Source organism: Numida meleagris, chromosome 4, assembly GCF_002078875.1.
Source record: "Numida meleagris isolate 19003 breed g44 Domestic line chromosome 4, NumMel1.0, whole genome shotgun sequence".
Lineage (NCBI taxonomy): Eukaryota > Metazoa > Chordata > Aves > Galliformes > Numididae > Numida > Numida meleagris.
Window position 1 is genome coordinate 16,531,329 of NC_034412.1, and position 12,024 is coordinate 16,543,352.

The following is a 12,024-nucleotide window of genomic DNA, read 5'->3' on the forward strand; positions in this document are numbered from 1 at the left end:
TCTGACAGGAGTGATTTGGTCAATTCTTATGGCAGTGGAACTCCAGCAAAGGCAAAGACAGCACAGCCCTCACTGCTCTGACCCGCACCAACACCCCCGGGGCAGAGCAAGGCACTATTCACTGCTTACACGAGCCCTGTGCAAGCCAGCAGGAGCTATTTCTCTGAGTGTCCCTGGCCAGTCAGAGTGTAGGGAAAAGGCAGATCACTGCCGGATGCTGGTAGAGCCATACTCTGCTGCTCACATCAGTATATTTGGCAAGTCCGGGTAATGCAGTATTCCGCCAAACTGTTGTGTGGAGATTTCTCAAAATGATTTGCCTGGGAGACCACAAAAGCAAATCACAAGAATAAAAGCAGCAAGAATAGTGCTACAACATAAGTCAGATTTACCAGCACAGCTTCTGAGTCACTGTAAAATTCAGGACCTGGTAGAAAACAGCTTTACTTAAAATCATTTCCCTGTTTGAAAAATCCGTAAAAAGAAGAAAACCCTGTATGCATATTTCTCAGAGTTCTGGCTTTCACTAAAAACTTGAAATAATGTTTGACTTCCAAATCACCTTCCCATCACCACAACGTTCTTTCAGATTGAAGTCAAAAGTCTAAGTCATCTTCCTGGGAAGTAGAACCATGTAAGCGAGAGCTGGTCTCAGCACTTGGCAGTGCCTAAGCTGTGCCCTTAGTTACAGAAGAGAGGGGAAAATGACTTTGCATAATGCAGGCAAGAGAGTCACAAAGCATTTCATGCTAATTATAGTAAAAAAGGAGAGATCTGCGCAACTTAAGCATGGGCAGCATGGAATCCTGATTGTGTTCCTTGGGAATTACCTGGCATAAGCCAATACTAAGCTGGCCATTTTCTGTTGTTCTGTTTTGTTTTTAAAACATTGTCAGTTGCTACATAAGAAGACGTTTGCACTGAGTTCCAGAGTTGCTCTGCCAAGCTCCCTGCAGAGAGCAGGCCAGCACAGAGCGCAGCGAGCACCCCGCCTGCAACAGGTAGATGCGATGATAGAACGCAAAGCTCCCTGGATCACTGCTTTTCTAAGAAATACTGAGATTTGGAGAGTAATGTCATACTGTAATGAATAGCAACATGCAGTATTAGCTCTGCCATGGGGAACCAAAGGGAAATGTTCCTAGTGCAGTATGAACAAAGCCTGTGCAGAAAGTAATCCAAGTGTTTGATCCTCCTCCATGCTGCTGGTTAGACATCAGTAACATTTCTGAGGTGGTGCTCAGCGTACAATATAAGGATCGAAAGTAACTGATCTAAACTTATTGTTCTCCAGAGACTGAGCAAACAATTCCACAGAGCAGACTTTCAATACCAATGATAAAAAGTGCAAACATTTTATTCAGCAGACAAGTCTGTGAAGAGGCTGCCACATACATTTGTCGATTGTTAAAATTTCTCACTTAACAGCTCGGCCTCTCTCAAGTTAATATTTTCCCAGAGCAGAGACTGGAAGAATTTAAGGATCACAGAGTCCTTTAGATCTTCTGAGCAAACCAAACCTCTTGCCAGGTTAATTGACATCAGCCCGTGTTTACCAAATGCTCTTCAGCCTATAACCAATGATTAACAAAGAGCTTCTCAACTCAATTTCCAGATGTTGTTTATTGAGAGATCCTTGCACTGCAATGACAAATGGGGCAGAAATAAGCAACACACAGCTTGGCAAGATCCTGCCACTCAGCAGAATATCCCCAAGGCTGAATAATTTGGGTGAGCACCACTGTACAAAGGTTAAATCTACTTTCATTTATATAAACGGAAACGTGTCCCAGCTGGGGCTCATTAGGTTTGAAGAACAGAACACTCGTATTTTCTCAAAGCAGGTAGTAACAACAAGCCTTTAACGCAAGAGCAAAGGGTAACACTTCAGTAGCTCTCATGCTGTTTGATGTGCCTAATGCTTTATTCGCTCTTTGCTGTAGAGCAAATCTTAAGACAGCCACAAAGTTTGCTAGAATGAGCTGTGAAAAGTTACTCAAATAACAAATGTGGGAGGGAGTCTATTTTTCCATTCATTTGCAGCATGTTCTACTCCTACAAATGTTAGTGTTGCTATATTAACAACACCAATACAAAGCAACCTGCATGGGACAAGGCTCCATACACCCTGCCAACTGAATGATGACTCCATGTTACCGGGAGTTGGAGGGACCCGAGAGAGCGCTGAGCCCAGCAGCAGGTGGCACAGAGCAGCAGCAGCTGGCACAGTCAAAACATCACAATTCATGGTGAAGGCTGTAGTGGATTCGACAGCATGTCTGCACCCACAGTGCACATCTGGGACTGCTCCATAAGCAAGCAGGGTGACAGAGCTCTAACCTCAGCACGACCGCGGTGAAAATTCTGAACTCCATTAACAATTATTTCCCAGACTATCGAGTGGGATGGAAGCCAAAAAAAACAACTGCACATGTACAGATAAATTAAAGGCTTAGCAGACCCAGAATAATAAAATTATAATTGCAACTGATCTAAGGAAAAAAAAAAAAGACTGCATTTTAGCGACCTGAGTTGCACATACAGGGTTACATAAAGGTAGGTTACTGAAATGAGTAAGCTGGTTTTACAAAGTTTAAAGCTCAGAAGCCTGAAATCTTACCAAAATTAGCATATTTTATAGCACTTTATGTTAAAATCTATCATGATTGAAGCACATTTGAATAACAAACAAAAAGGATAATAGGACCTGTCTGGTTTGGGATTCAATCAAAGCCTGGGATCCTCCCTCTGAGTGGGATGCAATTCACTGTTCTGCATCAGACAAATAGCAGTAACTTTCTGAGAGAATGAGTGTGTTTCAGCAGTCAGAATACCGGACAGAAGAACTTTTCTCTTTCCCTCTCTCACTCCCAGCACTAATTCTTTGTGCGTGGCAACAGAAGTCCCTTTTCAGCTGCTACAGGTGACCTGTGGTGATACCCTAACCTGCGTGATTTTGTCCCCTGAAACAGCTTTCCTGGTGGTAGCACCAGAGGATTCCAGCTCCACACTGTGAGTTTGTTCCAAAGTCATATGATCCTCTAACAACAAACAGCACTTGGGGATGGAGGAGGTTGGGGTGGAGGATGAACAGTGTATTCCTCTGGAAGCGGACACACCGCAGTTTCCCTGTCTGCTGTGGTTCCAGCCACATGGTGGCAGTTCCCCATCAGCTTCACTGCTGCTCCCTTGTCCCAGAGGACTTAGGATTTAGTTCTGCTAATCTCCGGGTCCCATAGAATGTTATACATTTAGGCAAGGATTTATCCCTGGAGTCGTATTAGATTACTAAGCCGCTGGGAAACCAAGTAACTAAGGAAATCTATGAAGAGGGGTCTTAGAGACTTGTTGCATGCCACAAAAACCAAGCGAAAGGCATGAAACAATTACTTTGAAAATGCAAAAGAACTTTCAAAGTGGTGGAATGGCCTCTCCCACCTGCAGCATCAGCCGAAGCAGCAGCCACAGGGAGCAGAGTGGGGCAGGAGGCCGATGGCCAGCTGGGCACAGTGCAGCTCAAAGCAGAGCCAAGGGCTGCTCAGTGGGGAGAAGCCTGGATCCTCTGCTGCCCAGTATGGAGCTGGGTGAGCTTCACCTGCCTGCATTACCTCCCAGCTACACCACTGGCCTGCTGCAACAGCCATGTAACTTTGCAGATGGGCAGGGAAGTCAGGGAGGCAGCATCCTCTCCAAATTTATTTCAAACACTAAATCAAGTTCCCATCCTGTCTCTGCTCTACCAGAGGCTGCAGATGCCTTCCCGCTCACAGCAGCCCACAGAGGCACATGCAGGACCCTGTGTTCCAACAGGACTCCATCTTTCATCCCATTCCAGTGATTGCACCACAGTTAGTGGTGCAAACCAGGTTCCCAAACCAGGCACTGATATCCTGGCACACTGCAGGATGGGCCTGAAAGAACTTCATGATGATATATGGATTACAAGCAGCCCACGAGCCACTGTCAAAAGCAGCAAGCACTGTTCCTCCCAAAATCAAAGTCATACTTTAACAGTCTCTTTTCCCTCAATAAACACGTGAAAGGCTTTCTTGGCAGCACTTTTTATTACACAGACGTCCTATTTCGTTTTGACACATACAGCATGCTCCTGACGTTCTCTCCCTTGTATAGTAGCTTGTTCTGTTTACTGTAGCACTGTTATTTTATGTCATATCCTCTCCTTTGTAGTGTCCCTTTAGACATAGAAAATCTGTGTACATTTGTCTCATCTGTCTCTATATTTCCCACACTGAAATGAGCCAAATATCTGAGTATCAAAAGGAGAGTCTTACTAGAAACTGGGGGGGGAAAAAGCAGAATTTGGTTAAAAATACTTGAAATATACTGTTCTCATTTTTCTTTTGAGGTTCACATGACTGACATCTTTGATGGAAAGGTAATGACTGCAAACAAGCAAGCAAGCAGATGTGATTCCAAGCAGATCACTTTACTTTGATGTATTCTCTTAAGCTTATTTTCAGCAATATTGCTCCAAAATGTCATTTTGTGTATGTTGACAAAGCAGATTTCATCTCTTACCTCACCTAGGAGTAGCCATTTTGCCTCTAACAGCTTCGTGGTCCTTTGAGGACACTTCAGTTTTACTTACTAAGTCTTTGACTACAACAGTAAGTTACTTGCTGTGGAGAAACAGATCCATAGGAATAAGGTCCTGCCTGGGAAACAATGCATCCAGTGCTAGTGAAACACTTCTACCAGTACCAGACAAGACACCTCCTCCCGCCTACAGCTGTTCCACGCTGAAATCCTGTAATCACCACGAGCAAAAACTCCTTTCCTTCTTGGGTGAAGCAGGAGTCCCCCTGGGCTGCAGAGAACTGAGCTGGGCACACCTCGCACCAAGGCTTTACCATCCCCTGGGCAGGAAGGAAGCAGGGCTGGCTTCTGCAAGCAGCCACACTGTGAATAGATCAGGCAGCTACAGGAGCCAACTCTGACAAGGCAAGTTGGTTAATACAACTGCAGGACACTTTGTATAAATGCAAGCTGCTGCCACCTAATTAACCCTTATGTATTCCTCATTTATTGCTCTTAGGAGCAAGGGTTATTCCCTGGAGCTCCTGTTGAGAAGAAGCCTCCCAAATGTTGAAATGTGGTACCTACAACCTTACTAATAAAGCAGGGAGAAAAAGTACTTTGTCAGCATGAGACATTATTGACCCCTACAACATATCACAATATTTTATGGCGAAACAAAAAAACATGCTAATTGTGAAATGCATATCATGCAGTTAATAGAGTTAGGATAGTCTTACATCAGTATAACTAAGATCACGGTCTGGTCCATTATTATTAATTATTTCCAGTAAGATTGGTTTGTGCGTAGGAATACATTACTGAGCGCAGCTCTTTGCAGCGTGTGCAGCACACGCAGCTCTGGTAGAGAAGCAGCTCCAAACAGAAAGGCTGAATGTGAACTTGGGAGCATCTGGCTTCCCCACCCGCTCACAGCAGAGACACAGGGAAACAGCAGAACAGGCACTGTTTATGCATTCACAAGCTTTTCCTCTTCGTATATAAAGCACAAAGAATTTGACTGATTTTCAGCCACTCCCACAGCTGTTTCAGAAGTCAGTTAGGAGGAACTGGTACAGATCTTTGAAAACAAAGCCCTACAGAGGCACTAAGAGCTATCTTTATTTCACAGGCAGGTCTGCAGTGGAAAAGTCCCAGCAATTTCACTGTGCAGGAGCAGGTTAACTCTTCGCTCCTGCCTTCCCTCCGCGGTAGCTGCACCATCCACACGCCCCGCTGCTGGCAGGCTGCCCTCACAGCCGAACAAAGCAGCAGTGCGCGCAGCGCAGAGCCCCTCGGGTTGCACCCCTTGAGCAGCGCTGCCTCGCAGCCATCACTTCCCGCGAGCACCCGGGAGAGCAGATGAAGTCAGAAGAAAGGAAAGCTGAAAACCAACATCCGTTAGTGCTCTTTTTATTATTTCAAAAGTGGTTCAGAGAGTGAGTGGAAGGAAGGAGTCTAAAGCTCCCAAACTACACTTTAAAGTGTTTTACTTAAGTGTCAAGGACCAAAGCCCAAATGTCAGCTCTTCAGGGCTTTTTTTCATGAATCACTGCAAATAGAGCCTGAGACAAGAAGGGAAAGACAGCAAAGAGATGTTAGGAAAATTCTCACGGGCTTTGCGCTGCTTTTCTCTCTTTTCATGATTTTATAGACATAGCGGAGCATGGTTTTAAAATAGCCTGACTTGGTGCACTATTTGCAAGTGTTCTACTCAGAGTTAGAAGTAACCAGTAACTTGTTCTCCTGGAATCTGCCTCAGCTTTCTGATCCTGGGAGATAACTCCACGGACATTTCCCAAAAGGCGGTCAGTAACAGTGGGCTACCTGAGGAGCTTCCCAATGCCCTCTTGCAGGGAGAAACTATTTCTGGCTTCATTTCACCCTCACACACACCAAAACCCAGAAACACTCAGTCTCACTACCATTCTGATGTTAAGCAGTAGTTCACCCAGGAAGCAGAGCTATTAAAATCAACATAAAAATGAAGAAAATCAGCACAACTGCTGGGATTCAGCTTTTAGTGTCAGAGCACATAAAGCTAGGCCAAGAATGAGGCCCCGCAAGCAATTGAGAACTCATCTCCCCAGGGAGCAAAGGCATCTCTCCAGGTTTTCCAAAGAGCTCCTGGGGTCTAAAATTAAAAGGACTGAGTCTGTCTGTCAGCCCCGGAATCCATGAAGAAGCCGCCTCTGCTCCCATGACTCAGATTCACCAGCACAGCCCAGCGCTGCCGGCTGCCGCTCTCACCCCTCCATGGGCACTCGGCCGCCCCAACTAACCTTCCTGCCACAGGAGCAGGGGCTGGGCACCCGTCGGGCCCATCCTCAACCTCTGACCATTCCTCTTCCAGAAGGTAAGGCCACAAAACATGCAAAATGGTATTTAGGTTTAACATGGATTGTGTTACAATGTAGGGGAGACACTAAAGGAGAGGAAGAAAGGAGGCACCACACTTCAGAAATGAAGCTTTCAACATCTACTTGTAAGGTTAGCATAATAAGAGTTAAACAAATCAAAATACAATAAAAGACTACAACAAATAATAATTTTCCTGGCAGTGAGGTAGAGTTATGTACCTTGGATTGTACAAACTACAATCTACAAGCTACAAAGCTACAAAGCTACAAAGGCATCTTATATTCAGTGAAAAAAGGAAATCTGTTACTATTTTGCTTCAATCTGCCTCGTTTTGGCACATTTTGCTGGAAACTCAAACACAGCTCCATGACCTAGATAGTAAATCTCCAGACTTTTCCTCAGGTAGTGCAAATACGCTGTGTGCAGCAGAAGTCAAAGGCACTTCTGTGAGAAGACCCCTTGATAAGACTTATTCAAGCTTCACTTCCATCTTCACATCTCTTTAATTTCTTCCAATCCAGTATTCTTTCAGTAATGACTATTAGGGCTTCATTGCACTGAGTGATGGAAAGCAGCATTATCAGCATTTAGAGAGAAGCAGGAATATTTTTAATATTCATTACTGGACAATTATCAGTCACATCATGTGTTCATTTAAATAGATCCATCTGTACAGTATCTATAGGCACAAAGGCAGCACTGAAAGCAATTGTAGTACCCTTCTCTCCCACCCATCCTCCTTATGGCTTCCTGAGGGAGAGAGCTGTAATTCTGCTATAGCCACAGCATCGCCTTCAGCTGTTCAAGTGTCTGAGTTCACACTTGAGAAGTTTCCTCCAAGCTTTTCCAGCTCATTTGCCAAGATTATCAGCTGCAGAGTGGGCACCCAGTTGAGGCTCCCATCTCTTTTTAAAATACCTGAAGGCTGCTTGTGAGAAATGCCTTGCCACGACCTCTGGGTGATCAAAGACAGCAGAAAATGGTACCAGCTGAAGTGCCCAATGTGTGGTTGCGTGGCAGTCCCTGTAGCAAGCAGGCTAAGGAGGGGCTGCACTGCTGTGGGGACAGTTCTTCCTGTAACAGCCCTAAGCATAATTTAGCTGGGAATGGCTGCTGCTGAAATCCTGGTGCTCGGTGGCAGCTACACCGGCACAGACACACAGCTCTCATTCCCCTCATTTGGACTTTTCCAGACGATATCATCCCAGAAAAATTAAATTGTACAGAAAACAAAAGCAAGTAAAATCATTAAGCATAGTAATTAGTCAATAGAACCAAGGCTAAGAAACCATTTATTATGAGAATTAAGTGAATGATTCACAATGAATAATTTAGCAAGCAAATTCAATTGTGTTTTTTTTCCCCTGCTGGGAGAGAATTCAGCTAACAGTTTTGCAAACTGCCTTAACTCCGCATTCTGAGCCACAGTAGTCAGCTGGTTAAACTGTTTGGGTCTGAGCAGGAAGCCCAGCTTACAGCATGGGGCACGTGAAACCGAAGCAGAAGTTCTTACGCACCGGAATTTAACCATTTAAGTTAATTTTTAACACTTGCTTAGCAAAGGTATTATTATTGCATGGCCATAGAAAACATGACACTCCCCTCACTTCCTCTTTCATTCAGAAAATGAGTGCGAAGCTCAGCTTCCTTCATGCCAGATGAAAGACTGGAACCCAAGGGGAGTCATTATGATCTGCAGTACTGAAACACAAGGCACAAATAACTCCCACATAATAACGCTATAGATTCCAACCCTTCCTTCATATTTCACTGCTCAAATGACAAATAAATGAACCTATCAGAGTTCCTAGGATGTGTCATAAAGTGGAAATACTGCAGATAGAATAAATAAAACATTTTTATTGTAGTTAATAGCACCAGAGCAGCTAGAGTTACATTTTAATAAAAGTCTCTATTATTCGAATCAGGATTGGACTTGCTTTGAGTGGCCCACCTTTCCTTTCTACAGATAGAGCATTTGATCTCACCTAAGTACACTCAGTCCAAAGAGGGCCAGAAACAAGTCGAAAGCAAACACAAGAGCTGCTGAGGCAAACTGCAGGGCTTCCCGAAGCGTGGGACCCACCCGCAGCCTGTCTGCAGCACCGGGTCCTGGTTTGTGTCAGCAGTGCGCTATGAGCCCTGTCTGTGCTGGAACCAGGGCACAGGGCACAGCAGCGCCAGCTCGAGTGACGGCAAGTAACTCCATGGGCTAAACACAACTCTGTGAACAGCAAAACATATGCAGCTGTTTTTTCCATTGTGATAAAGGAATTTGAGAACAGGTTTCTAGATTGATGAAAAAATCATCAATTTTTTGTTCACTTGTGACTCCATTTTCAGTCAGTATTAATACATTACTTGTGAATTTTCAAATGGAATATGCAGAGTTACAATCAAAACTCTGATGACATCTCTTTACCAGACCTTTAAAAGCCCTCTCTATTCAGATGAAATATCCCTCACTTCACAGTCACACCTTATTCGTGTCGTTGCTTTTTGGCAATGCATACATTTGCAAACAACTGTTTTGAAGGACGAAGCACAGGAAGAGTCAAGTTTCGTAAAACATTTCTGACGAATACCTTGAGACCTCGCTAAGAATTGCAGCCGCTGCCATCAGACCAGACCGATGCATTAGTTTCACAAAGACAAGGCCAAATATCCCACTCGTTTTTATGTTTTTGCTGCTCTCATTTTTACATTTTAATTAAAAAACCATCAGAAATTAAAGTAAGTTTTGTTGCTTTGTATACATTAACTATGTTATATATTTTATGAAAGTAACACCTTCTATTTTATGATGCCAGTCCATGACATCAGAGGCAGATGCTGGTGGTATGGCAATAGAGGTTGAACTTTCCCACCTCCCACCAATATCCCATTATATTTTGTTGCCATGTGACATATGGCAGGAGAGGGGCAGTCTGACAGAATGGCATCTAACATGGAAGTGCATATGAAAAAAATGTGTGTCATTGAATTCCTCCGTGCGGAAAAATGGCACCCACTGACATTCGTGGATGCTTGCTTTATATTGATGGAGACCCAACAGCGGATGTGAGCACAGTGAAGTGGTGGGTGGTACACTTCAGCAGCGGTGACAGTGACAGCGGGTCACTTCCCCTGGTGTGGATTTTTACAAGCACCGCATGCGCATGCAGGCTCTTGTTCATTGCTGGCAAAAATGCATAACTCACAGCGGTGGGTATGTGGGAAAACAGTGCTTTGTAGCTGAGAATTTGCTCTATCACACAGTGTTATTGTACTCTATCTGTTGTTGTTTCCACGGAAATAAATAGAAGGCATTACTTTTGGAGTGACCTACATAAACATGGCCCAAGACAATTGCTTTTCACTCAGTGCAGCCCAGGTAAAACAAAAGGTTGGACCCCCACGTGCTAGGACATAACACGTAAAAGCAGAGAAAAGGATGAAGATTCCTCCAGCAAACATACTCTTCCCCTTGCAGGTATTTACAACGCCCTTGTAGTTACACACATAAATAAACTCTTTACATGCACAAATCTTGTAATAATCACTGCTACTCTTCAGTAAATACTCCCTTTTGGCTGGCAAGTCTGAAAGGCACATCAGCTTTCATATATGCTAAACAGTCCTTATCCTCATTAGTCTTTTTTTTTTCTTCTCTCCCTTCAGAAATCAGATAACACTGAAAATACCTGCACGACACTGAACAGACAATTGAAGGTTTAGCTCATCTTCCTCCAAAGGTAAAAATTGCAACACAGCACTTGATTAGGAGGCTCAGTGCATCTCTTCCTATTTCAACAGAGTGTTTCAGAACGAGTAGAAATGTACAGCTCTTGTACATTCCCACCTCATTTCTACAGGAATTTACTTCAGGTCAAAGTGTGCCAGGTCTGAAGTTCTCAACCCATGGTGCATAATTTGCAACAGTGCATTCATGTCAAAGGCGACTGCACAGGGCACAAATGTATCATTTGGCCAGACAAACTGAGCAAAATAAATCATTCCACAGCATCCTGCACAAAGGTAAACACCGAGCAGTGAGCGTGGGGTCTCCTCAGTGGAAGGTCTGCATGCATGGGGCTTGGTGAGCTGTAAACAACAGAGTGATTCTGCAGCTACATACCTGCTGCACCTGGCTTCTACTTCATTCTCTTTTTCTTTCAAGCTACAGGGACCTCTCTTCCTAGGTCCCTGATTGCAAGGAACATGGCAGAAGTGTGGTTAAAATGCAACAAAAGCCACTGGTGCAGTTGCACCCGCAAGTCCAGCGCCCAGGTCAGACCTGTGGGAAAGACCAGCGCATCCTGCCCAGAGCAGAGATTTGAGCAAAAAGGCAGCTCTTCAGCTGGTGGCTCAGAAGCAGAGCATCTTTCATCTCCTGAAAGGCCACATGCTAATTCTGGACCTTTCCTGAGCGTGGAAGCCATCAGAGGCACAGCAGAAGTGCTGCCAGACCCATACCCACCATGGGATATATCAAGGAAAACTTCCATTAGACACCCTGAAATTCTGTCAGAGGTTGTAATGTTTGCTCAGAAATACTGGGAAATGAGCAAAAGGAAGAGAGCACTGAGACACTGTTTCAGAGAGACCAGTGACTCAGTGTTTGGATAACAGAGAAAGGGTAATTGCTACAGAAGAGGGAAAGGGAGATTTGCACTGAGCTGACTCGGTTAGGAAAAGAGCCTTGGGGTGACGGGGCCAAGCTGCGTGGTGCTGAACACTGTCTCCACATATCCACTGCTTCTAGCTGCAGGGTATCTGATGGTGCTTACCTATGGGGAATTCGTGGGCCAAAAAGCGTATCAAAAAATGCCAGCTGTTACACAGATTTACTAACGATTGGTTCTTTTAGGTCCCCATCATTGCACTGATCTACTGCTGTCCCAGGTATGCTTTACATCAGGTGAACATCAATGCCTTTGCTACAACAACAGAACATTTTTAGCATGAGATGATTAACTTCAAACAGGAATGTACAGCGAGCTGTCTTTGTAGAGACAAATCCCAACCACTTCTCCACAAAGCAGTTTGGTGGTGTTATCACAGAGCCTTTTCTGCACCCTCCTGTTCGTGCTAAAATGACAGTGCTGTGCTTTCACTTGGGTTTTAGCAGGAAGACTGTCGATGCGT

At 44.4% G+C, this 12,024-nt stretch overlaps 1 protein-coding gene across 3 annotated transcripts in view; it reads right to left on the bottom strand.

Moving 5' to 3' along the window:
• Nucleotides 1-12,024, bottom strand: part of EPHA4 (EPH receptor A4) — a 251,216-nt gene that overhangs the window by 155,023 nt on the left and 84,169 nt on the right. The window lies entirely within an intron of this gene.